This window comes from Ursus americanus, chromosome 12 (genome assembly GCF_024610735.1).
Source record: "Ursus americanus isolate L20-20 chromosome 12, mUrsAme1.1.p, whole genome shotgun sequence".
NCBI lineage: Eukaryota > Metazoa > Chordata > Mammalia > Carnivora > Ursidae > Ursus > Ursus americanus.
This window is the reverse complement of record NC_142138.1, coordinates 14,963,452-14,990,713: the sequence shown is the minus strand read 5'-3', so window position 1 is coordinate 14,990,713 and position 27,262 is coordinate 14,963,452. Positions and strand designations below refer to the sequence as shown.

At 46.0% G+C, this 27,262-nt stretch overlaps 1 long non-coding RNA gene across 1 annotated transcript in view; it reads left to right on the top strand.

Annotated features, from left to right (window-relative positions):
- The first annotated feature begins 483 nt into the window (after window positions 1–483).
- Window positions 484–27,262, top strand: part of LOC148109146 (uncharacterized) — a 523,556-nt gene continuing 496,777 nt past the window's right edge. The window contains exon 1 of the long non-coding RNA XR_015726195.1: window positions 484–1,583. This is a non-coding gene — a long non-coding RNA (uncharacterized LOC148109146). The remainder of the gene's footprint in view (window positions 1,584–27,262) is intronic.

The following is a 27,262-nucleotide window of genomic DNA, read 5'->3' as shown; positions in this document are numbered from 1 at the left end:
CTTGCTATATTCCAGCCACAGTTAGTTTTCTTGTGTTCCTTAAATGCATTCAACTCACTCCCGCCTCAGGGCCTTTGCACTTGCTGTTCTGTCTTTAGCGTTTCCCCCTTCAGATCTTTCATGCCTGGCCCCTTATCAATACAGGTCTCAGGTCAATTGCCATCTTCTCAGACAGTCCTTTTTCAACCTCCAGCCTGATGTCCTACCCTGGTCATTTCCTATCACATGCTATCACCTGACATTAACTTGTCGTCACTTACATTGCCATAGTTGTTATTACTATCTGCCAGTGTCTTGCTAATTTGCTGGTTTATTTTCTGTGTCCTTGTACTAGAAAGTTTCAAGAGAGTAAGGATCACTTGCCTATCTTTTTGAAAGTCCTACCCCACTCCATAAAATAGAGATTGTCACATAAGTAAGCACGCAATAAATACTTTTTTTTTTTTAAAGATTATTTATTTATTTATTTATTTGACAGAGAGAGACAGCCAGCGAGAGAGGGAACACAGCAGGGGGAGTGGGAGAGGAAGAAGCAGGCTCACAGCAGAGGAGCCCGATGTGGGACTCGATGCCGGTACGCCGGGACCACGCCCTGAGCCGAAGGCAGACGCTTTAACGACTGCGCTACCCAGGCGCCCCGCAATAAATACTTTTGAATAGGAAAGTTACTGGTATATTATTATCCCAGGAAAGGAGGACCCACACTGGATGAAGGAAGAAAGCTATCACTCAACATATGTCAAGCTCTGTGTTTATGTCATTTGGTTCTCACAACAATCCTATGAGACAGATAATCTGATTCCCATTTTGCAGATGAAGAAATGGAGGCTTCATCATTTAGCAGTTTGCTTATGGTCAGCCTGCTCCTGAGCACACATACTGGATCTGGGGAAGAGCAGAAATGTCTCCAAGACACAGAGAAGTGTGTATCTGTTGCTGCAAAGCCTCCTGTGTGAAGACGAAAGCAGGGAAGAGGCTGTGTAAAGACACGTGCTGGCCAAGACTCCAGCAGCAGCAAAGAGGGCTCCCCCTGATAAATTGTCAGTGCATGGCCTCAAGTACAGACCACCCCGAGGAACAGCCAATCCCAGAAGGTGAGCACGGCAGAATGGCTGCAAGTTATAGGCCCCACTGACATAGGAGAGGCAGGGGCATCTGCCAGCAGGTACTGAGGTCCTTCTCCCCTCCAAGTGCTCACATTCTGGCCTGGTCGGCTTTGACAACTGCTGCGGGCTCCTGCATTCTGCGCTAGGTGGCGAAATGCTGTGGGGCTCCCCTATTCGGGGGAATGCGGTAGTGATGTATAAGGTATGAAAGATGTGGCCTGCAGAGAGCCGGCACTATCTGTACCGCTGCTGCTGCTGCCGCTGCTGCCACCGCCGCTACTGCTGCCGGCAAAGCTGCTGGGAGTGAGCTGAGCATCCCCCGTCCGGGATACCCAGCTCCGCCGCAGCTCCCGCGCCCTGGCCCCACACGGACCTGCCAGCCCCAGGGAACAAAAGCGGAGCCCCGTAGCCCTCTCCGGCAGCCTGAGGATGAGTCAAGAGGGCTGAGCAGAGAGTGTGGTCCTCAGCGGCTGGAAGGTAGGAGAAGGTGTTGCGCTCGCCTGGCTCGGCGCGGGAGGCTCAGGGTGGGCGCTCCGGGGTGGGGATGGCCGCGCGGACCAATCTGTCCCGTGGGTGCTCCCGGACCCGGGGAGGTGGTCATCTGGAACGCCGCGCCCGCACCGCCTGCCCACCGCCTGGAGGGCGCCGCGCTCCCGCAGCCGCGAGGGAGCCCCCTGGGTGGGAACTGGAGGCAGCGAGGGAAAAGTCTGGAGCCCGAAGCCGGGCAGCGGCGGCTGCGGAGGGGCTGCCGCGGCACTTGGAGGCGTGCGACTCGCTGAGAAAAGCGGGCGGGCGGCGGCTGCAGTGTGCGCAAAGTTTTGGGTGGCGCGCAAAGACGCAGGCGAGGGCCGCCGCGCAGAGCCGCGCAAGTTGTGGCCGGAACCCGAGGGCGACCCCCGGAGGCCCCCACGCCAACTCGCCGACATTGGGGCAAGTGGTTTTTGCTCCCCCCTCGCTAGCCTAGGCTGGGTTGACGCGCAGCCACTTAACCCTTCCCAGCCCAGGGGAAACAACTTCATCCTCTCCGAGGCGGCTGGACTCAGGCTGGCTGGGCAGCGTCGAGGTTCCCGGCTCTGTCCTTTTGTGGTCTTGCGCATTTCCCCACTCATTCTGGGTTTTCTGTGATTTTCTGTCCACTTCTGTATCCAGAAACCAGGCAAGGTGGCTGCGGGTCTTTCCCCCAGTCCGTAATTTTACCCCCCCCCCCCCCCCGCGCCGCCTGGATACAGGTTTTCTCTCTCTCCCCTCAGTTTGGCTCTTTGATGCTGCCTTGAAAAATGAGATGATTAATCAATTAGGTTAGTGGCCAATTAGGCATAACCTTGTAGCAAAATAATTATGCCCGGCTCTCTGGGCTTTCACTGGTGATGAGATGGGAATCCAGCCCAGGTGGAGGGGCTGTTCCGAAAAGATATGGCTGATCGGGGAATTTAAGATTTAAAAAAATCCAAATGTGTGGTGGCGGCAGAGGTTGTGGGGATTCAGTAGGGGTGTGAGTGTGTGCAATTCCTCCCCGCCCCCCCCCCCAGGAAATTAACCCTTGGCAGCACAGCCTGGGTGGACTTTGCAGGCAGCATGTTTCCAACAGCTCAGAAAAGGTGTGTCCCCTGCTTGCCAGCCCCATCCCCCTCGTCGTCTCCGAGGGGCTCTCGCCTGGAAATCGCCTCACAGTGGCTTTGCTGCTGTTTTGGGAGACTGAGTTCCGATGAATGCATTTTAGTTTCATGTCCAAGGAATCGCGTCGTCGTTGCAGGAGGTTCTTGTGCTGTGCCTTCCGAGGATGCACATTTCCCCCACTCTTGTTAAATAAAGCAGTTATTAAATGGGTGCAAATGGGAGACAATCTGTCTCCACGGCTGGGAAGTTCTGCTGCTCAGCGGGCTTCCTTTTTCTTTTTTGGAGTGACTGGTGGGGTTTGGCACTGCAGTATTACAATACAGCCATATTAAAAAGGTCTTCATAGCTTCGAGCCCTCCACCACTGCAGCCCCATCCTCAACAGACTTCTTTCTCAAATCCTTTTTTGCCAGCAGCATAAAGGGGATTTCTAATGTGTACCGTGTGCATTTGAATCCCTTTCTGTCTCTATTTTAAGCTTATCCTATCTGTTTATGCGTCTGAACCCTATATTGTAGATTTCTTTTCAGAAGGCAGACATCTAGAGCTGTTCCCAGGGCAGAGGGATTTTTGCAACAGGTCCTAGGTCTGGGTTTTCTAATAATGAGTCCCCCTGGCATTTAGTGAGCCAGGGCCCCCTTCTCTCCACCAGTGACCTGACCATGTTGGACCAGGTGGTCATTGACATCCCCTGCAGTGCTGACATGAGCTGGTTCTGAATTTTATGGCTTTTCTTCCTTTCTGAGCTGATCAAGAGGAGTAGCTGAGCAGTGCAATGTGACAGCGGCAGTGCCACCTCACTCCCAGTGGAAAAAGCTGGCTGGGGCTTAGGAGCAAATAGGAAGTGCCCAGCTGGAAGACTGCCTAGTGATCCTGGTGTTCAGGGACAACTGGGAACCATAGGCTCCACCCGCCTTCCACAAAATGAAGGGCCACCGTTCAGCCCTCTCTCTTTTCCAAGATTTATTTTTTTTCTTGAAGCCGGACTCAGCCATTCACCTCACTGTGATCCAATTTGTTGTTCAGATTCTTGTACTAGCGAAGGCCTTCCTCCTCTTCTAAAATTTAAGCTTTTTTACATAGTGGGAAGGGAGATGGTGGGAAAAGGAACGGAGAGAGGACAGAGTGAAAGAGGATGAGGTGGGGACGGTGGGAAGAGAGAAACAGAGGGACAGAGACAGCTTCAGTCTTCGAAAAGAGGCAGGCAGTGGGAAGGAGGCAGGAGAGGTAGAGAAAGAGGAGGAAACATAGGCAGGGGCGGACATACAGGGAGGAGGAATTCTAGTTCACAGAGGGGGACAGAAGGGCCCATAGGAACTAAAGTCTTGTTTTATTGCCTGGCTTGAAAGAATATAGAGGAAAACCCTGAGCTGCAAAAGACTCCTTCCGGATAGACTTGCTTGGAACTCAGCTTTGACATAATCAGATAATTACTTATGACATAAACATTGTACCACAGAAACCATCAACTCTGGTTCTTGTCTCTTCCTTGACTGGGAGGCTGCCGTTGCTGGTGTGTGGTTGGAGCTGGTAAGGATCTGTTCGCTTAACAGATGTGTTTTGCATAGCCCCCAAAGCAGATTCTTGTCTGGGTCAGATTGGGGTACTCCCGTTGGACGGGCTGGTGTCCAAATAATTTTGGAGGGGAGCTATTCCTTTGTTTTAAATGTCTTTCACAGAATGGACAAATTTTTAAAGATGTGTTTTTTGTTTATTTAAAGTTGGAGGAAAAAAGAAAAATGATAGTAAATACTTTTACCTGCCATCTAAAACTAAGAGTGATGGGAAAGTAATGCCAATTAATTTTCTCCTCTCCAGCCTCCTTGTCCCCATTCCAGATCATCCTCAGAGCCCCCGACTCATCTCCTGACCTCCAGTACAGGCCTTCCCCAGAGCTGTGACTTGATCTTTCTAAAACATAGCTTTGATCATGTTATTCCCCAGATCAAAAACCATAAAAGTTTCCCTGTTGCCTGAAGTATATTATTCAAATATCTGACCATAGACTTCAGAGCCTTTCAGAGCCTGGCCTTCTGGTTCCCTCCTACACACACACACACACACACACACACACACACACACACACACACACATCCTAACACACAGCATCACACACATACACAATCCTCTTTCACACACACACACCTGTATAGAGCATCGTCACGTACACACACACATACACACACTACACTCACATCACATGTACGCACTACAGATGTACCTTTCGTACGTTTGTGGGTACAACTTTTTTTTCCTTGTCTAGAAAACACATTCCTACTCTACCTGGTGAACTCTACCCATCAGAAGGGTCACTTGAAGGTCCTGTGTGTCTCTTTCAATTTCCTGGAAATGGAAGAACAGTATTAGCTGCTATACTTCTTAATGTGGTGGTGGGAATAGGAACTTTGGGGTCCTCATGGCTACAAGCCCTGTCTAGAGAGCGAGAGGTACTTGTAGAAGAGAAAAGGGAGTGTTTCTCAGGTTGAAATCAACTTAGGTTGGGGTGCTGTGTGACACTGGTTGGTTTGGGCAAGGTAGTGACCATCACCTGGTGATGTTTAGACTATTTCTTTGTTGGTGAGAGTGCAGGAATCCTGTATCATGAACAGTTGCTCACTTACAGCTTATGAAACAGCCTTATTGTGGAGGACAGAAGACCCAGTGCCACCAGACAATCTTTCAATTTATCTAGCAAAGCCCATGAAGTTCCTGTCTCAAAGGGGGCAGAATTGAACAAGAATGAACACCAAATAAAAAATTCATTTGTATTCATGGGCTTTTAATAAATAAAAACGTTTTTTTTTTCTGAAATGAACTCCAAGCCATAGGTCTTGACACTTCTTGCTTAATTAACATGCAGAGTATGACTTCTTCTTGTTTCAAAATGACCATTTTTTTTTTTTTTTTTTTTTAGAAACTTGAGCTCAGATCTTTAGTGACATTTTTTTCTCCCAGCAGATATTTACAGCCGAGCTGGAAACTGACAGGAAGGAGGGTTTAAAACGAAAATGTTACCAAACTGAAGTTTACATCTGAGTGAAACACATGGTGTCACCATGGACAGAGTCCTAAGAACTCAAAATATTTGTCAATTTGTAGAACTTGAAGAAACCAAGCTGTTTCCTTTGTTAATGTGAACTCTAAAAATTTTATTTTTGCTTATGCATGATGGTGGCCATTTCTACTTCTTATCTGTTTGCTTTTTACTGTGGTCATGGAATTCCAGCCACATGCTTTTTCTTCATCCTCTGTTCAGATAAGGCAGACTGCCTGAGGCTTAGTCCCCAGGTTCATGTCTATGTCTGTACTTGTACTTACGAAGTTCTTCCTGCCTGGAACACCCTTCTTTTTCAAATCTCCTCCAGATCCACTAGGCTTTTAAAGCCGAGGTCAGATGCTGAGTCCTGCATGAAGTTTTCTTAGTTAACTCTACTGAATATTGACAGGCATGACAATGGTGGTTTTTTTTTTAATCACCTTATTAATTTTTCAAATCTATGAATAATGCAAGTTAACTGTAAAAAATGTGTAAGTATAGAAAAATATAAGGAGTTAGTAAAAATCATTTGAAATTCCCATTGTGTTATCTATAATTTGGTGACTGTCGTTTCATTTATGTCCTGAGACCCATATATTAGCATTTATAGATGGATGTGATTTTATATACTCTGTCTTATTATGAAAGCTGTTTGCTTTTTGTTCTGGGCATCTATTTTTTAATCCAGTTTTTGTTTGCTTTTTTTACTGTCCCTTGCCCCATAAACTAATCTAATAACCTAGATATCTTTTATATTTTCTCTATGCTTTCATAATATTTACACGTATATGTTCATACACAGTATGTACATACATAAGGAGTTTTGTCATTGATTTAAAAGACAAGATCAGATATGTATTTCTTGACATTCTGTATTTCTCACTTAAAACACTATAGAAAGTTTTCTGCCACTCACCCCTCCAGCCCTCCCTCAGCCAATTTGTATAGATACATCACTCTTTTCAATGGCTTTGTGAGTTTCAATGGTATGAATATACAACAAAATTTTCAACCATTTCCCTACCAATGAGCATTTACTTTTGTTTCACTAATTTTTGTACACAATGCATTAGAAATAAGCATTCTTGTATGTTTATCATTATCTATTGTTATGCTTGAACTTTTAAGAATAGCGTCCCAAAAACTAAGATTTCTAAGTCAAAGGATATGTACTTTTTAAAGTTTTGGGAGATAGTGCCACATATCTTTCCAAGGAGAATGTAATAATTCACATTTCCGTTAACATGTACGAAATAGTCTTTTCCCTCTATCTTTGCCAGGAGCATGTGTTATCATTCACTTTAGCTAACCTGGTTAGGTAGCAAGTGATAGCTCATTGTTATTTACTTCATATTTTTCATCTCATGTTCATTGGGCATTTGAATTTGCTTCTCGATGCACAGCTAATTCATCTTTGCCCGTTTTTCTTTTTGATGGTCTTTTTCTTATTTCATAAGGATTCCTTTCATATTCTTTTTTCTTTCATCTATATTGTATATGATTTTCTTTCCTTAGAAGTTTGATCTGGTGTCATAATGATCTGTTTATTGGTCTGTGCCCAAACTAGACTGTGAGTTACTAGACAGCAGTGATGTGTCTGATTCATCTCTAGGACATCACATCTAGGGCAAGGCCTAACGAAGTGTAGGTTCAGAATAAAGGATTATAACATTGACCGCTTGTGTGATATTCAAGCGTATTTCATTTAACATTGAATTGCATGAAATAACATGTATGAGGCATCCATAGCCTGGGATGTTTCAAATTAACAAAATTTCAAGATGACTAATGTTTTGGAAATATTTATCAATAAATTACACATTTCCCTCCTTTTTTTTAAAATAATTTTTTATTATGTTATGTTAGTCACCATACAGTACATCCTTAGTTTTTGATGTAGTGTTCCATGATTCATTGTTTGCGTATAACACCCAGTGCTCCATGCAATACGTGCCCTCCTTACTACCTATTACCGGCCTATCCCACTTCCCCACCCCCCCTCCCCTCTGAAGCCCTGTTTGTTTCCCAGAATCCACAGTCTCTCATGGTTCATTCCTCCTTCTGTTTACCCCCCTTCATTCTTCCCTTCCTTCTCCTACATTTCCCTCCTTTTTAAAACGAATGCGACTCAAATATCATTATAAGCATCAGTAGTTGTGTTGGGCTCTGTACTTGATAATCTTAAGGACTATTTATTTTTTTAAGATTTTATTTATTTGAGAGAGAGAGAGAGCGAGAGCATGAGTGGGGGCGGGGAGGGCAGAGGGAGAGGAAGAAGAAGACCCCCTGCTGATCAGGGAGCCTGTCACGGGGCTAGATCCCAGGACCCCAAGATCTGAGCCAAAGGCAGACGCTTAACCAACTGAGCCCTGAAGGATTATTTTGTGATGCGGGACTGTTTACCCCTATACACGAGTGGCCTCAGACCTCTGGATGTGCAGATTTTAGATTCTAATAACTAATGTTTGTACGTTTGCAGTCTTTTTCTTCCCTATCAGATTGTGCTCTTGTGTCTTGGTATTATCAATTTACCTGCCTCTAAAAGTTGGCCTCGTCCCTTTCTACCCATCTTTGCATTGGCTGTGGACTAATGTAGCAGGAACCCTGCTCACTGGAAATGTGGGTGTATTAAGGGTCAATAAGCACCTTGGCCTGGGCGCCATTACTGTGAATAAAGTGCCTCAGCCTCCACAGTGAAGAGACACCCGAGACTGTTTAGGGGTCTTTTTTGTTTCTTTGTTTACAACTGTTTCCTGGGAAGGTGAGATTGCTAAGTAAGTGAAGTGGTGGCCTGCCATCTCAATTAGGATGTAGGTCCAACGGCATGTAGCCCCGACCCTAAATATAAGGGATTACAAGATCTTAAGAGTGGTAGAAATCTATATACTCCAGTCTTGTGAAGGTCTGAGCATATAGGGCAGCTGTGTGCCGTGAAGTCGTGCGGCGTCCGGGCTCCTTCTAGCCCGCTGCTTCTCCACCCCTAGGACATTGCTGCCGTCTTCATGATCCAGGACGGTACGTCACCACATCCTCATTCAAACTAGATGGCTGGAAGAGAGAAAAGAGGTCGGAGGAGAACCTTCCCATTTCTCTAAAGCATGTGGCCAGAAGTTGCCCCCGTAATTTCTTTTTGCATCTTCATTGACTAGCGCCGATGCTCCTGACCCCTCCTGACTGAAGGGAGGCTCAGGAGTACTGTTTTTACTGTGGGTGGCCATGTGCCGGAAGCGGGGTGCTGTATTAGAAGACGGGGAGAATGGATGTTGGTGGTCGCGCTAGCAGCGTCTGCCACACCTACACGCGTCATCCCCGGTGTCCTCTCAGCTTTCTCGCCACATTGTCAACTCTTGAGTGCAGTTGTCTACTTTCTCTCCCCACCGCCCACTGTGGCATGGCACGTAAAATAGTTGCTCAACAAAGAGAGCTGTATTTCTAAACTTTCTCTCCTTGTGAGTGATGAGAAAATGCTGACATGGAGTTCAGGGACTAGAAAATTTGGAACTTTCTGGCTGATTTTTCTTTAATTTAGCTCATGCCCTGTATAGTCCTCTGTGGCTGCACTCGAGGTTAATTATTCCAATTTCCTACTCCACCTTCGGTCTCTGCTCTAAGAGGTCTCGGTGAGGAGACCGCATGCTTTGGAAGCAGGTGTGTTGGCAACTCTGTGAGAGTCAAGGGGAAAATCAGCCCCCTGCAAATAATACAAGTTTGAGATTATGACCGCCTTTGCAAAAAAAGGGTCCCCTGGTAATCAACAGATTGCATGGCCCAGCTGAAGTTTCTGTACCCATGGGCTCCCATTGCCTTTCTGATTAACACAGAAGCATCTCCTTCCTTACTCCAGACTGACTCTGGAATTGGGTTTATTTCAGCCTAACAGCTGATTCTAATTGATCTCCCTGCTTCCAAAGCACAAATGTGATCTATTTTTTTCCAGGTGTGGGGAGGTTTTGATGGGTGGGAGTGATATTTAATTATGCGCTTTCTCCCTCCGAGTTAAAAACCAAATAGGAGATGAACACTGGGGCTAGTCAAAGATGAAGCCTGGGTCTTATTTCTGTTAAAGCTTGGTTGGAGGCTGTGTACGTTGTGCAGCTGCATCAGGACTCCTGAACTTTCTCTTTCAGTTGGTCTCAGCTGGATATATACAGGTCTCCCTTTCCCCCTATAGGACCACAATTGGCCTCATCGCAACGAATGAGGATCTCTGAGGTCAGGCAGCTTTGAAGGAGAGAAAGAAAGGAGCTGTCATGTTGTATCAATTAGGTTCTTAGTTGATGATGACACAGTTTAAGCAGAAGGGGATTTATTAATGGGTGTTGGGTAGCCTACCCCATTCTAGAAGGATCCTGGGGGCCAAGCTTGGATGTGAGGACAGTTATTCAATCACACCATGGAATTGTTAGGGTGGAGATGACACTGTTGCTAGGGACACATGGGAGGATCTTTGTCTGAGCTGTCCCAGAAGAGCTACTCTCTCTGCACATGGCAGAGACCAGCTGTCTTTTCACTTCCTCCCTCCAAGCCTCGTGCAAGTGTGTCTGCTTGGTGTCCCAGAGCACCCTGTAGTCACTCCTGGGTCTCACAGAGGTGTAAGAAACACAGAAGTGTGGTTGGAATTGTGCTGAGAGAGTCTAGAGCGTATCTGCTGTAGCCACATACGTTTGTGCTCCTCTCTGGATTTCACCCAAAAGATAAATCAGTCCCTTTCCTTTGAGGAGAAGCGATGGAAGTGTTGCTGCCTTGCTTTTCCCTTCTGGGAGTGGCGTGTAAGTAGGCAGTAAGCCTTCCCCTTGAACATCACACACTAGCTCACAAACCCTCAGAGGCCACTGTGGCTTTCAGGATGTAACTCAGACTCTTTTGTGTGGCAGAGAAGCCCCTCCTTGGTTTGTATGCTGTATATCACTCCTCTCCAATCCTCTTTCTTTTTGCTATCCAGCTTTCTATTCTGGGTGCAATCCATTCTGAGCTGCTTGGAAGACTCTTGAACGTGCCCAGGCTCTCCCAAGCTTCCACGTCTCTGTGCCTGCTGCGCTCCTCTCCCTGCACCATGAGGAAACTGTCCTTCATGTCCCCCTTCGTTTGGCAGACTTCTCCCTACTCTTTAAGACAGAAGCACCATTTCCTCTGGGAATCTTCTTTGTCCCTTCCTAGACTGGATTAGGTGTCCCTCCTGGATATGCCCAAAGCACCCAACAAGCCCTTCTGTCACTACACCTAGCACATACTATGTGACCTTTGGTTTATCAGTCTGCTCATGCTAGTGCAAGCTGCCTGAGAGCATGGTCTTCGTCTTTTCTCTCTGCATCTCAGTAGCTAGCGCAAGGCCTGGGAGGGACATAGTGGTTGTGCAAATGAATAAAAGAATGCATGATCCCTATCTGGTGAAGGACATGGACTCTGAAGTCAGAATCTGACTTTGCCACCATGTAGTTCATATAGCTTTAGACAAATTAAACATCACAGGGTGGTTGTATAAAGGCTAAATAAAATAATACATGTGGCGTGCTTAGCATGGAACACATAGTGGACACTCCATAAAATTCAGCTATCCCTTTGATTTTCCGATAATCATTATTGTTGCAGGTGTTCAATGAACAGTAGTGATCGCTAGCACACTTTCTAGACCAAAGTATAAAGTGGTGATCTGTGACATTTCCTACATCCCAAAGAACCGCCCGACCCCCAAATACCATGAAACCTGCAGTGAATTGAGAGGAAGAGTAAAAGTAGACAGAAATTGACAGAAGTTACCAAGGGAGAATCATATATAGAGCAGTTCAGTGACAGAGTGAGAGAATGCCTCCTGACGTCAGGTTTGTCACTAGGATTTTACTAACAGTTTTTGCCTCCCTTTATATACTTCTTTCTTTACTCCACAATTTTTCCCTAAAAAAAAACAAAAAGAAGAAGACACTGAGGTGACACTGAAAACAATGTCAAAAGTTCAGTGAAGGTCAAGCATTTTCCAAGGGATTGCCTGGAAGCACACATCCCGCTGTGTCCTCTCTGGGAGTGTGTGATGTTAAGACAGTGGGAGCATCAAGCCAATGTCGAAAACCAGCTTGGAATATGGCAAATGTCTTCTTTGTGCCAAACTCCTAGCACAGCGTGTTACACAGAGTCGATGCCTTTCCATCTATGTGTGTGCAAAATACCTTCTCTTTCTCTTGTTTCCCTGTGGGTCCACACTCATTTCACTACATCCAATCCAGCAAACATTTATTGAACCCCTACCGCATGCAGGGAACTCTACTGAATCATTCTCCCCTTCTATGCTTGTTTCTCCCACCACATTAATGTCATTGCTTTATTAGAAATAAAGACTCGTGTCAAAAGGAAATGTTTGTCATTGGCATCTACTGTTTTTAAAGGGACAACGTAAAAGAAAATATTCACGTTGCTAGTTTCTGTAGAAATAGTCCTTGTTATCAGGCCTGAATGGACGCAGAGTCAGAAGAACATTGACCTGGAGGGAGTATGGAGACCAAGGACCTGTCCTACTTTGATGTTTGACCTTGGGTATGTGGTTTAACATATTTGGGTTCCAGGTTTCCAGTGATTATTAAGAACTTTTCCAGCCCTAATTTATTATGATTTAAAAAAAGTATAAAGGGAACATAACAAAGTTTGGATTTGCTGTGCAAATAAGGAAAGTGTAGTGGATTTGGGATTGGAAGGCTTGATTTGAACTGTGGCATTGACATGTGTCTTGTGTGACATTGGGCTTAAGCTCTCAGCCTCTCCAAATCCTTCTCTATAAAATGGGGATGCTGCCTTTTGCCTTCCCTGCTGCATAAAATTGGTGTGAAGCTTCAAAGAGGTGATGCATGTGAAAGTGAATTATGAATGACAAGGGACTGTACACATGTACGTGTAAGCTATTATTACTGTTAATAATCATTTTGATTTCAATATTTTATTCCAACCAACACTTTTGCATTTTGCCTTCCGGGTTGTTTGAAGAGAGCATCATCTTTCATCCACCGCTCCCCCCCCCCCGCCCCCGCGCCCAAAGCGGTCAGGGGATTTCTCAAAGGAATGGGTGCTGTGTCCTCTGCCTGTCTTTCCGATCGACACCCATGTTGGGCCCCAGCACTTGTCTGAGTGTATAGTGTTTCAATTGTTGGCCTGAAAGGAGGCCATTTGTTCCCTGCTAAATGAGCTGTTACTGTGTGACTCTGTCCCCTTGACACCCGGGGCTGTGTTCATGGGAGAATCCAGCCGTGGATCTCAGGAGCCTTTTTGAAAAGTTTATTAGAAGAAGGGAGAAAACATTTCTCAGCAGGTTGTACCCTCCGTCACTGGATTCGTCTCATTAGTCAGAGGAGGGTGGGAGGGCAGGTCTGCCTGTCTTGGTTCCTGCAAGCACTGCCGGAGGGTCAGGGGGGCGTAAGGGGAGGCACAGCCCTCCCAACAGCCGCTCTCTGGCCTTTCTGCTGTCCCTGCTTCAAAGGTGGCTAATTAGGTCTAATTGGATGGTGTATTGCTGTCTATGGATTGGGGCAGCTTATCTAAGCTTGCCTCCAGGGGCACCTTTCCCTTATTTAGGCCCCAGGCCTGGCCAAGTCTCATGACCTACAAGGAAGAGACCCCCTCTCACAATGCGTTTTTGGGCTCTGTCCATTGTGAGTGGCCTGGCTCTGAGAGCTGAAGGGGCGGCTTCTAGCCAGACTGGGGTGGCTGATCTGCCCAATAAGGACCCAGCTGCCCCATCAGCCCTTTATGTGGGTGCCTGGTGGACTCAGGTTAAGTTCACTAGGGGTGATGCTGTTGTTTCGACTGTGCCAGGGGTTGGCCATCTCATTCCTGGGTCTTCTGTGACATCCCATTGACACAGGGTGACTCCCAAGTACAGGAGGGAGACCAAGAGAGAGGATTTTGTCATAACCACTTCCTCACCTTTCCCTCTGTACACACCCTGCACACTCTCGACATGGAGGCCAAGTTAATGACACAGGCAGGACTAGAATTCAGAGCTCCCACCCTGCAAGAGGGTATGTGTCTGTCTCTGGAGGAACTCTGCTTCCTCATCTCTTCACCGTTATAGACCAGGTGCTCAGAAAGTCCTTAGGAAACAAATGGATGAGGGCCTCAAACTAGGATGTTTTCACAATCAAGCCCTTGAAAAGCTGGGTTCAAATCCTGATTCTATAACTCACTTAGTATCTGACTTTCATCAAGCTATTTAACGTCTCCCAATTCCAGTTCCCACTGCTGTAAAATGAAGATGATGATAATTGGGTCTACTTCACGGGGGGTTTGTGGACATTACGTCAGGTGAGCACTTGGCTCAGGTTATGATCATCGTTTGTAATTAGCTGCCTAACTCTCCACCCATCGCGCAGATGAGGGTGTGGTTTGAGTGAGGGGAATGACTGGTCCCCTGCTACACAGCTCATTATAGACCAAGGCAGAAATAGAATCTAATCTTTGCTGTCTTCCTGTTCCGCTGAGATCCAGGTCTGAGAAGTAAGTCTATCCTGGAGTTTTCCTTCAGTCAGATAAATACTTTTTCTTGTCCATTTCTTCCAGCTCTTGGCCCTATAGATTGTAGGAGCCCCGTAAGTATGAGGCTGGGTTAAGGTCAGAGGCTCCGGGGTTAGTCATTCAGAGCTCAGGGCCCAGCCTCTGTACTCTGCTCTCTGAGTGGTATCTGGCAAATCCCAAATCTGACCATGTCACTTCCTCTGCCTCAAGCCCTCAGTGGCTCCCCATTGCCTTGGCATAAAGTGCAAACCTTTCCCATCCCTGGCCCTCTTTGATCAGCCTGGACCACCTGGGCCCCAGGAATCACTTGCACATCCTTGTTTCCTCCTGAGCTATTGCATATCTGGGACATGGTTTGTTGAATGAATGGTGCCGAGTGACTTGAAGTTCTCCCAGCTTTCCAGAGCTGTGATTCTAGCACTCCCAGGGAATAGACAGATGGGCCCAGCAGGAGGAGAGCCCATGCCTTCCACGGCTGCCCGGCCCCTGTCCTGGCCACCCTTGTCCTTCTCCCGGTGGCTGGTCACACAGCCTGCTGGGCAGGCTTTTCTGCCCCACAGGACTATTTTCCACTCAGTGTGAAATTTCACTTTTGTAGCCCTCTCTCTGTGCAATGCCTCTGAGCACCCTGCCTTTCCCCATTATGTCACCTATCACAGGGCATCACAACCCTGTTTACTTGTCTGGGAGCGCCAGGAGGCAGGGACCGTATCTGTTTTGCTCCCCATCGTAGCTCTAGTCCGTGACAGCAGGGAACCGGTATGGATTTGCTGCAGGAATGAAAGAATGGCTCTGAGGTTGGAGCTGTGGCAGTCGGCACACAGGGAGAACGTGTGGGCCCAAGTCCTGGCACATCTGACGTCTCTAGCTCAGCTGACAGTAAACATCAGCCTAGCCTTTATTTTTCTCATTATGTTTAAAACCCACCAGTTGCCCAATAGTATAATTTTCTAAGTGGTTTCATTTCAGCTCTGCTAATTGAAGAGAACCAAGCTCTTTTTGAAGGCTTACTTTGTGTGTGGCTGTCACTGGTGAGAGTCGAGACTGGTTGTCAATCACTGACAATAGCGTGCCATTCTGGAATAATTTAAGTTTAGGTCTTTCTTTCACTCAGGCATTCATACCCTGTTATATGTTTTCATACTGAGCTGAGAACAATCTGGGGTGAGAAACTGTCATGTGTTCCAGGAACTGAAATGGAGATTTCTTTTGAGATTTCAAATTCCTCTGGTCTGCAGCTCAGAGTAGCTTAGGGGGAGGATCAGAGGTTTGGGAGTCAGACCTCCTGGACCCCCCAGATTTGAAAGTGCTGTTTCCCCACCCACTCCACCGGTCAGGTGATCTTGACTTGGGTTACTCGGTTTCTGAACCTATTTCCTTACACAATCAAAGGGGATGTGAGTACTTTGCACCAGAGATTATCAAGAGAATAGTGACATCATGAAAAGACTGGGATCAGAGCAGGCACCTGGGAAGCAGTGGACCTTCCTGCCAGCTTGTCACACTGCGTGCAGGTTACACAGTACCTCATTGCACACAGGGCTCCAGAGGGGGCTCGCATATGGTCCCTGGGCAGACCTAGGGGATTCGGCAGACCCGTGTTCAAATCCCAACCCTGCCACTTCCTTCAGTAGCTGGGAGAATGAATAAATCATGCGCACCTAGAATTCCTTTACTATAAATGAGGGAGAGTAATACCTACCCACAAGCTGTTACGGAGATTGAAATTATGTGAACTATCACCATACTCAGTATTCAATAAATGTCAACTCCTTTCTCCTCCTCCTCTCTACATTTCAATACATGTATTTTATGGGAGAGAAAGAGAAAAAATGGTCCCTAAATCCTGCTTCACATTAAAGATACAAGCATACAAGCATTTGCTTGGTATTCTTAGCCACACCCACCTGCAGCTGGCTCATTTATTTGACAGATATTTATTGAGTACCTACTGTGCGCTGCGTATGGTTGTTGGCACTGGGATGCAGCAATATAGAAATCAGTAGGTCTGCTCGGATGGTGCTTATATCCAGTGAGAGATGGATAATAAACAAAGAGGTCATATAATGGCATAAGTAGTAAAGATGAAGAGGACAGCTGCTCTGAGGAGGTGGCATTTGCACAGAGCCTTTGTTCTTGCTGTTCCCTCCACTTTACATGTCACACCCCTCCTGTCAGGAGTGTCCTCTTCTTCAAAACTCCACTCAGACGTCACCTGCTCTGAACGCCACTTTTGCTTGCCCATTGAGCCAGATTTAGTCTCCCCTCTGTGCCCCCACAACACCTTACTCTCGATCTGTCAGTACTTCCCATGTTTAACGTGCTTCTTCTCCACTGGATTCCAGCTCTTCAGGGTCACGGGTTTCGCTTCCTTTCAGTTTCAGTGCCGGGCACAGTGCTGGGCACAGAATGAGCTCGTTAATGGTGCACTGAGGGAGTCACGGAGACAGTGTATTGACTCAGACATCAGCATCAGCACATGCTGACCACACAAGGGGGTGGCGGGTAGGTGGCTGCAGTCTGCCCTGGGGAAGCCCACTCAGCTGTGAGATGTGTACTTCGCTCTCCGAGCTAAGCAGGCTTGCTCTCAGACAGGGTGGTCACATTGCACAAAGTAAACTCTGTTTCAAGCTTTGTGGTTGGAAATCATCTTGCTCAATATTATAATCATTATACAGCGTCCATGTAGAACCTTTTGCCCATGGTTTGCACCTCCATCCAGACTTCCTGTCCTCACGTCTCAGTTGCCAAGTCTGCCATCTTGTTTCTCACCCATTTAACTGGCCCTGCCCACTCTGCTCCTCCCCTTGCCACCCTCCTGCTGTGTGGTGAATGGGTTAGCTAGCCTAAGACCTGAGTTCAGTATCCGACTCTGCCAGATGTCATGTACGTAGCCTTGGCACAATCATCTCCCGGTACTGAGTCTCAAGTTTGCTACCTTTGAAATTGTCCTCTTCTGTCCTGCCAATGATAAATAATGTTGGGGTAATAATGTTATAAATTAGAATATTCAAAGGCAGTATATGAGCTCAGATATAGTTGAAAGAGCCCCAAATTTCACTGCTCCTCCACCTACTGGTTAGGTGACCTCAAGCAATTCACTCGCTTTCTCTGGACTGTTTCCTCATATATACAACGAAGATGACAAAGACAACTAACACCTCCCAAAACATGGCATGCCAAGTACTCTTCTAAACCCTTTATTAATTCATATACTCTTCACATGCTCCTATGAACTTGCTACTATAGTCACCCTTATTGCACAGCTGAGGACACATAGGCACAGAGGGGTTAAGTAACTTGCTCAAGGTCACACAGTTAATAAGAGACAGGGGTGGGATTCAAACCCAGTCTGTCTGGCTCTGGAGCCCACAGTTTGTTTGTTTGTTTTTAAGATTTTTTTATTTATTTATTCGACAGAGATAGAGACAGCCAGCGAGAGAGGGAACACAAGCAGGGGGAGTGGGAGAGGAAGAAGCAGGCTCATAGCGGAGGAGCCGGATGTGGGGCTCGATCCCATAACGCCGGGATCACACCCTGAGCCGAAGGCAGACGCTTAACCGCTGTGCCACCCAGGCGCCCCTGGAGCCCACAGTTTTAACCACCACATCATATTGCCAACCATGATGCTGTAATTCCTCCCTGGCAGAGCTGTTGTGAGGTGTAGAAAGACTATATGGAGAGGATCTCTGATGTTGTAGATATCTGATCAGTATTAGTATTATTATGTTACATCTCTTTGGAGCTTAGCACAGCCTAAGTTTAATAAACACTTATTTTGTTGCTGCATTTGACTGCATGTCTAATTGCAATTCAGCTGTGATTCTCGGGAGCAGGAATTTACCTGGAGTCATGTCATAAGTAACATACCAGCCCCTTCTTAAGAATCCTTCTAAGACGGTGCCGCTTTGTCCTTTGTGTCGGTTCTTTGTCAGTGGTTTATCCATTGGAGGGAGCTGCACACTGAATAAGGAATTGGTTTTGTTGTAGAGGTGGGTCCGCTCTGAGCACAAGGAAGGTGGGGTCAGGTCTGCAATTTTCTCTGGCTCGGGGAACAAATACTCCGCCTGCTCCTCTAAGCTGGAGGGTCTCGAGAGATGTGGGGATTGGTGGTGACCTCCAGCCCGGTCGCGATTACACACAAAGCTGAGAGCAATTTTTAAAGTCTTCTCACCATTTTGCTCTCTCTTTAAAAATTAAATGCCTGACACTGAGGTGTTTTATTCCCAGACCAGCTGGCCTTTAAGAGGATGGCTTGAAAGTGAGAATGCCTGATGACCTCTGACCTTGGGAGTTTCCAAGGTTGGGAAAGGCCATAGAAAGGGAGAGTGACCTCATTCTTTTTGTCAATTCAATGAAAAAGAAATGAAAGCTTCAGTCTTGATGACTGAGTTCCACAGTGAGGGAGCCATGGGAAGGATCCAGGAGCAAGGATGTGGTGGGGAATTGGGGACTCAGCAAGGCTGTGAGATGTGTAGAGTCTGCATAGCACCATGGAGTGAGCACTGGGCCCAGAAGAGGATGACCTGGGCTCTAATCTCAACTCTGCCACTAACTGTCTGTGTAGTTGTAAGTTACTGACCCTATTGAAGGTACTGTATTCCATGTTTAATATGTAAACAGTATAGTGAAATGGTTAAAAGCAAACTTTGGAGCGAATCCTAGTTGTAGGACTAAAGGCCCGGGTAATTTGAGTAAGTTACTTATCTCTCTGAGCCTCAGTTTTCACATCTGTAAAATGAAGATCTTGGAGGCCATGCCTTTGTTCATCCTGTGTTTAGTATACCCCCATAACCCTTTTCCACCCTGATCTCTGCATCTTTGCCTGGCTATATTCTTCCTTTGGAATTCAGAACTAACTTCCTTTCATGGGGAAGGGCCTTTCTTGTTGCCCTGGCTGGTTGAGATGACCCGATCCTCCACGCCCATCCTGTGTTCCCATCATCCCCAGTGCGTCCCCTTTCACTGCACCTACCTCTCTCTGTAGGGAACTTGGGGGCCTGGGGCTGCTTCTTCTCCATCTCCCCAGGGCCTGCTTCCCAGATGCAGTCTCTAAATACTTGCTGATGGAATGAATGAATTTCTTTCCAGCTCTGAAACTGTATGCTTCTAATTTATTTGTCCTTATGTATGCCTGATTTCCAAAAACAGATATAAAATATACTGTTCTCTTCCTTTTACAAAAAGGTAATCAATACAATCCTTTACACTGATATAGAAATTTGTACTGGACAAAACATTTTTCACATTTATTACCTAGTACCCTACTACCTAGCGACTTATCAACACTCGAGTTTCAAAATAATTTAAGGCCACTGTTGGATCTCATCCAAAAAGATCTAGTTTTTGAACTACTGGAATCATCTTCTTGCCTTGAACTGACCTCTTGGCCAGGACTGCTATCTCTTCCCCCACCCCGGATGGTCTCTTTGCCAAGCTCTGAGGTCTCATTGACTCCCAGGTAACGAAGCAAAGTAGGTCTGCAGGTCACCCTGATCTCAGGAGTCTGCTTTCTTGGCCTGATTTTTAAGCAACACTGTCTATATCCAGTATGTGATTCCCAAACTCACAGCCTCGCAGAGGAGCCTGCTGTTGACAGAGTTGTCAGCAGGGCGAAAAAAAAAGAATGCAAGATTGTCCAACAGAAATAAATCTTGGAGAGTGTTTTGCCAAGCCATCCAAGCATTCATACATTTGCTGCTGCATGCAGAATGCTGGGGAGGGAAGGAGAAAGAAGGGGGAGAAATGAGCAAAAGGAGAGCTGAGGGTGGCTTGAATTCTCTCCCTCCGTGTCTTGCTCCTCCATTCCTCTCAGACGGCCCTGCATGAGATGTGTATGCTATCTTTTCCTTCTTGGTTTCTTTTCTCTCTGACTTTTTCCGTTTCACTCTGGCTGTGGGCTGCAAGCTGAAGGAGAACAAAGAGATCTCAATGTGCTGTGGGCATGGGGCTTAAAGACAGTGCTGGACATGAGCTTTAACCCTATAAAAAAGGCCTCCTCTGCCATTTGCAAATTTGCCATGGTTTCCCTTTGCTGCCTGGATCTGTTTCTAGACCCTACTTGAATTTTGAATATGCTCTTCTGGAATACGTGGAATACTTAGACCATCCAAATCTCTTCCAGTCTTCAAGGCCCACTTGGAGTTTCACTTCCTCCGCAGGGCCTTTCCAGACTAATCAAGTCTTTTGCAAACTCTACACTCCCTGATTTTGGATAGCTGTGCAGTTAGAACCCTGTAGGCCTTTGGCTCTCTTGTCTCTGGTTTCCTTCTTTGTCCCTTTTCTTTTGTGTATTTCAGTAAGTATTTAGTTACTTTTAGGAGATTCCACAGTTGTTGAAGGAAGAATGAACATTTCCCTGGGTATTTCTATGTTCGAAAATGCCTCTGCTTTGAGCAGGCTCTGCAATCCTAGGCAAACAGTCAACATTTCTTAGCCACAGTTTTCCTCCTCTCTAAAATGGGGTAGCAATGTCTACCTTATGGAATGTTTATGAGGATGAAATGAGTCAATATAACTAGCTTTGAAGCCTGTGACTGGCAGTTAGTGGCAGTCAACAAATACCAGTGAGCATTAGGTTTCTCCAGAAGACACTGATGGGATTGTGCCAGGGAGTAAACAAAGGATGATATCATTAGTGTCTGCAGGGTCAGATTGCCTGAGTTCAAATCCAAGCTCCACCACCCTAGGCCCAGAGCAAGTTACTTCACCTCTCTAAGCCTGTTTGTAAAATAAAGCTGATCACAGAGCCTACCTCTTAAGGATGGTATGAAACGGTCCATGGAAAGCATTTGGCAAAGCACCTTTCAGTGAGCAAGCATTCAATAAATGTCAGCTGTTTTTTATGTATGCTTAACAGTTCGTTACATTCCAAGCTGCTGTGATGAGGGAACTATGGCCCACTCTAGATTCTGGGGATTCGCATCATACCTGTGATGAGTCAGGTGACCGTGTGTTAGCAAGAAGAGCCCAAGACTTGGGTTTCCACACACCCACCTTGAGCCTGACCTCTGTGCCTTACTTAGTTGTGGCTTTGAGGACAGAAACTTCTTAGAATCTCTTTTTCATCACCTGTGAAATGGGATAATAACATCCACTTTTAACAATAAAACATACACACACACTCACTCACTCACCAGTGCCAGCATCTGTGAAAGCACCGTTTGAACTAGAAATTGTGCTACAAAGGAAGGATATTATATATCAGTTTTACGCCACACTACTCTGGGTCTGAGAAGGCTCCAGCATTTTTTGAACAGAAGAATTGTGGTCAGTGGAAATGCTGTGGATTCTGAGATGGCCAGAGCTGGCGTTCCAATCACAGGCCAGGCCAGGGCCATCCCAGAGTGGTTCAGGCCCAAGAACTGGAGAGAAACATTTAGAAGGCCTGCCCAATGCTGGCTCTGCCTCATGTGTGAATTTAGCCAATCCACGTCATCTCTCTGAGCCCTGGTTTTTTTACCTACTAAATGGGGATGATGAACAGTGCATGTCTTGCCCACTTCATGAAGTTGCTGGGAGGGTCAAATGAGATGACTGATGTTCAGTCGCTGGGGACAGGGTAGCATGCAGCATGTGCTGTGACATTTCTCAGTCTCCCCAGCAGTCCGCAAGATTTTGGAAGGGAGTGACTGTGTTTTCTCGAGGCTTGTAACAATGCCTATAACATCACATTCAGCAGATGCTCAGAAGCTGGTCATCGACAAATAAAGCACTGTTGCCGTTTATCTTATTAATAAGCTTCCCTGCTTTCACCCCCTAAACTCCTTGTCAAAAAAAAAAAAAAAGATGCTCTTCCTCTAAGAGGTTGCCTTTAAGCTTTACCAGCGGAAACTGCTGGTACTACTGCTAATGATTGTTATTGCCAGCGAAACACCTCCTGTGTTGTGAGCCCTTGTGCTAAGCACTTCACAGGCAGTATCTTTAGCACTCAGGGCACTTCCGAGAGGGAGGTGTGGAATCCAGGCTTAGAAAAGCAAGGGCAAATTTGCTCAAGGAGACATATAAATGGAAGAATAAGGAATTGAGTCTAGCTCGTGTGATTGCAAATTCTATGTTTGTTCCCCTGTACCCCATTGCTACTGGGAAGCCCACAAGCAGCCCAATTGTCCTGTAATAGCCCACAGTTGAGTGAGGCAGTGATTTCTCCTGTGAGTGGATTAGAAGTAATTCCCACTTTGAGAACGCAGGGGGTGGGAGGAGCAGACAGGCCAAGGTAAAAGAGCCAGAGAAGCAATTCCTTCAATGTTAAAAAAAAATAAAAAATCTGTATTTGGATTCTTTTTTACACATCTAACCCAGCAGAAAATTGGTTTGCGGAAGATGTAGGTCGTGGCTTTGGCCGCAGCATCTGGACGCCTTATATTGTACACTCTATTACCGGAGTAATATCGGGCACTTTATTAGCACCAGCAGGATTTGGGATTCCCGTGGGGACTGTTCTTTGCTGTCAGATGTATAAGGCCATTTAATCTCCTTTATCAGATCTGGTTCTGCTTCCCCCATCCCCACCTCCTCTTGCAGACCAATAAAGAGAGTTTCTTCAGATTCATTGGTCTGAAAACTAGCTTTTAAATACTCCTCCATCCTCCTCAACCCCTGTATCTAATAAGCAAGCAAACCAGGGAGGTGTCAATGCCTTGAAAATCACTCTGTGCATTTGAGTAGCAATTTTTTCAGGACATTTGTAATTGGAACTTCATCTTCCTAATGCAGAGACTGGAGGAAGGATTTGCTAATTATGCCTGGGCAGCTCTGGTCTCACCCAGGCACTGTGGTCTTTGGGGACAGGGTTGGTATTCTTTCATTCAAAAGCAAATTACACCTTTGGTTCAGGCCAGAGAAATGGCTAGGGTCACTTCAGAAAGAAGGACAGTTTTCTCTGGACAGAAACTGGGTTTATGCCTGACCTGTTTGTGAGCCTTTTTTTTTTTTTTTTAATTTTACTATGTTCAGTTAGCCACTGTAGAGTACATCATAAGTTTGTGATGTCGTGTTCAATGATTCATTAGTTACATATAGCACCCAGTGCTCATCACAACACATGCCCTACTTAATACCCGTCACCCGGTTACCCCTTTCCTTTACCCCCCTCCCCTTTGAATTTTGTTTCCCAGGGTCCATAGTCTCTCATGGTTCATCTCCCTCTCTGATTTCTCCCCCTTCAGATTTCCCTCCCTTCCCCTATGGTCCTCTGTGCTATTCCTTATGAATAAAACATATGATAATTGTCTTTCTCTGCTTGACTTATTTCACTTAGCATAATCCCCTCCAGTTCCGTCCATGTCGATGCAAATGGTGGGTGTTCATCCTTTCTGATGGCTGAGTAATACTCCATTGTATATATGGACCAAATTTCTTTATCCATTCGTCTGTTGAAGGGCATCTCAGCTCCTTCCACAGTTTGGCTATTGTGGACAATGCTACTATGAACATGGGGGTGCACGTGACCCTTCTTTTCACTACATTTGTATCTTTGGGGTAAATACCTAGTAGTGCAATTGCTGGGTCATAGGGTAGCTCTATTTTTAACATCTTGAGGAGCCTCCATACTGTTTTCCAGAGTGGCTGCACCAGCTTGCATTCCCACCAACAATGTGAGAGGGTTCCCCTTTCTTTTTGGGCCATTTTTGACAGAATCAAATAAGACATTCAGGGGTCAGAGAGATTTGGGTTCAAAATCCAGTCCTGGGCATAGTCCCTGTGCTCTCTGATATTTATGCACACATGTAGTGGGTGTGAGCCCTGGGATTGGTGCAGGGGACCTTGGGATTAAGACATCACCCTGCATTTGGAGAGACCACAGTCTCGTGGAGAGAAGACATGTCTGAACAGCTGCTGTCAACACAGTGTGAGAGTGCTGTGGGGTCACAAAGCAGATCCTTGGTGTAGACACACCACTCAGAGCAGGCATCTAGGAGGAGAGGATGCCTAAGCTAACTGCATTTTTGGGTTAGTCTCTTCACCCCTGAGCTTCAGTGTCTTTAGCTGTAAAATGGGGCTGTAATACCTACCATGAAGAGCTGTTTGGGAAATAAGCTATGTACTGTATATAAAATGCTTAGCTCAGTATCTACCACGTAGTAACTAGGAGTATTTAAAACAGACAAAAGTTTGAATAACAGCACCCATAGTTCTTTTTATTTGTGTGGCAGAAGTGGAGAGAAGTGTGCGTAATAAAGACCTGGGAGACCTGTATTTAACTCAAGTCCCTTCTTAGCTGTGTGACCTTAGGCAAGTCTCTTAACTCCTCTGAGCCACAAGCTCCTTTCTGTCAGATGGGGTAAGGTAGAAAGGATCAAATAAAATAGTTAAATGGGAAAGGGGCTTCACGGATTGTGAGGTATTGTACATCTAGAAGGTATTTGTTTTGTTATCATTGTAACTATAATTAATAGATATAGACCATGTGGGAAGGTCAGCTCTGCAGACAAGAGGATGTCTGGTGCTCAGAAGTTGAATTGGAGATTAAATAAGCCTCAATCTTAGTTCAGTGAATGTTTATCTGGAGCACATTTTATCATTTTATTTTTCATCGTAAGTGTACTCTTTAATCCCCATCCCCTATTTTCCCCATCTCCCCCGCCCACCTCCCCTCTGGAGACCACCAGTTGGTTCTCTATAGTTAAGAGTCTGTTTCCTGGTTTGTCTCTCTTTCTTTCCTTTGCTCATTTGTTTTGTTTCTTAAATTCCACATTAAATTCCACAGTAAGATCATACGGTGTTTGTCTTTCTTTGACTTCTTTTGCATAGCATTATACTCTCTAGCTCTGTTCAAGTTGTTGCAAATGGTAAGATCTCATTCTTTTTTATGGCTGAATAATTTTCCATTATATCTATCTATCTATCTCACCTCTTCTTTATCCATTCACCTATTGATGGGCATTTCGGCTGCTCCCATAGTTCGCTGTTGTAAATAACGTGGCACACATGATTTTAAGCAGGAGTTCTCAACCATGGGAGGGATGGGAGAGGAGAGAGACAACATCACAATTACCTGGGACATTTTTCCAAAATGTGTATGTGCACGCTCACAGCTCCTCTCCCCACCCCATCCCACCCAAATGCCCAAGGCCTACCAGGATCTGCGGTAGGCATTAGTGACATGGATTTGTCAAAAGCCGATAACCCTGCTTCCCTAAAATTGAGTTCTAAACTTTTAAAGAGCACTGTAAAGCACACTTCATGTTAACTGCCACCTCTCTGCCTCTTGTCATTGCCATTTAGCACATTAGCCTGTTTCTGCGCCTAGAAGGTTGCTCTAGTGGATTAAACGCTTGCTCTCTAGATTTGGCATCGTCATCTCTACCACTCTGTCTGGTGTATCCAGCTCCCTGGGCAGTTTTAAAACCTAGGAAGATTAGAGGTTTGCATTATGGGGCTGTGGAATGTGTAGGACCAATAAAATAGGGACATCTTCATGAGCAAACCCGGTTCTTAAGAGTCCTGTTAGAACTGAAGGTTCCTTAATCCCCCACGCTGTGCAGGCATCATTGGCGATCCCAGCCATCCTCAACACTGCCCTGTGCTTGTGACGCCCCATCGCATCTGCACAGCTCTCCGTGGGGCAAAAAGCACTTTTTCCCGCTGTCTGAGCTGGTGACCCTCAGGCAACTCAGGGGGGGGGGGGGTCCACCAGAACAAGTATTACTGCTGCGTTTCACAGACAAAATGAGGGGTTCCAGAGGGGTGAGGCGGCCTGCCTGTAGTCATAGATAGTGAGGGGTGCAGCCAGGGCTCAGCTGGTGTGGAGATTCCCTGCGCTGGGCTTGTTTCCTGCCCTGGAGGCTGTGTCAGTGTAAGGAAATCTGACATGGCTTGCTTGCATGCGCCGGTGACCATTCTTTCAGACAGGACATGCTCAGGAGCTGGCATCATTTTACAAGCTGATACTGAGAATCTGTTTAAAATGCCATCCCTTGCAATGCAGTCCCTTGAATCTTTCCCTCCATTGTTTAGGGTCAGGTGTTCAGTTCTGTAAGGACCCCGAGAGCAACGAGTGGGTGGATCATTTTTAGCAATATATATGTGACCCTACCATCCCGGGGGAAAGCAGCACAACACGATAAATTCTGATTCACATTTTCTCAGGCATGCTGAAGTTCAGTGGGGACTAGGAAGAAAAGAGAAATATATGTATGTGTGTGTATGTGCATGCTCTGTGTGTGTGTGTGTGTGTGTGTGTGTGTGTGTGTGTGTATTATTAAGAAGACTTAACCAACACCAGCACACAAGAGAAAACCACAGCTCTCTGAGAATGTTTCTGGGCTTAAAAAAAGAAAGAAAAAAATCAATTCCAGAGCTTTCCACCTGGGCTGCCCAGTAATCACAATGATAATGCCTTATAACTACACGTCGGCTTACAAAATGTATTCACATCGATAATGAATTTGAGATATATATATATATATCTCAAATGCTTACTGAGGACTTGCCTTGTGCTAACACTTTCTGAGCCCTTTTTAAAAATATTTTACTTCATTGAATTCTCCCAGAATCTCTAACAAGATTATCATTATCTCCATTTTAAATTGGGGAAATGGGTTCAGTGAGGCCAAGTGATTCCCTCCAAACTGTAAGGCTAGGTAAAGTCCCAAAATTCTTGAGTAGAGAGGATCTGAAACTCCAAAGCCAGTGCTCTTTAAATTGCCATGTGGTTGATTCTAGAATTATATACCTATAGGTTTCCTTTTTTTTTTTTTTTTTTAAGATTTATTTATTTGAGGGAGGGGCGGGGCTGAGGGTGAGGGAGAGGGAGTTCTAAACCACTGAAGGCTCAGTGCGAAGCCTGAGAAGTAGTACTCCATCCCAGGACCCTGGGATCACGACCTGAGCCAAACCAAGAGTCGGAACCAACTTCGCTACCCAGGCGCCCCTCCATATTTTAAATTATAAACAAAAATTTACTATGCCAAAGGGGTTCTCTTCCTTCCTCTGTTTTCCTCTCCTCCCCTGTCTCCCCTTTGTCCCCCTCTCCTCCTTTTCCCTTTCCCTCCCCCTTCTCCCCTTTG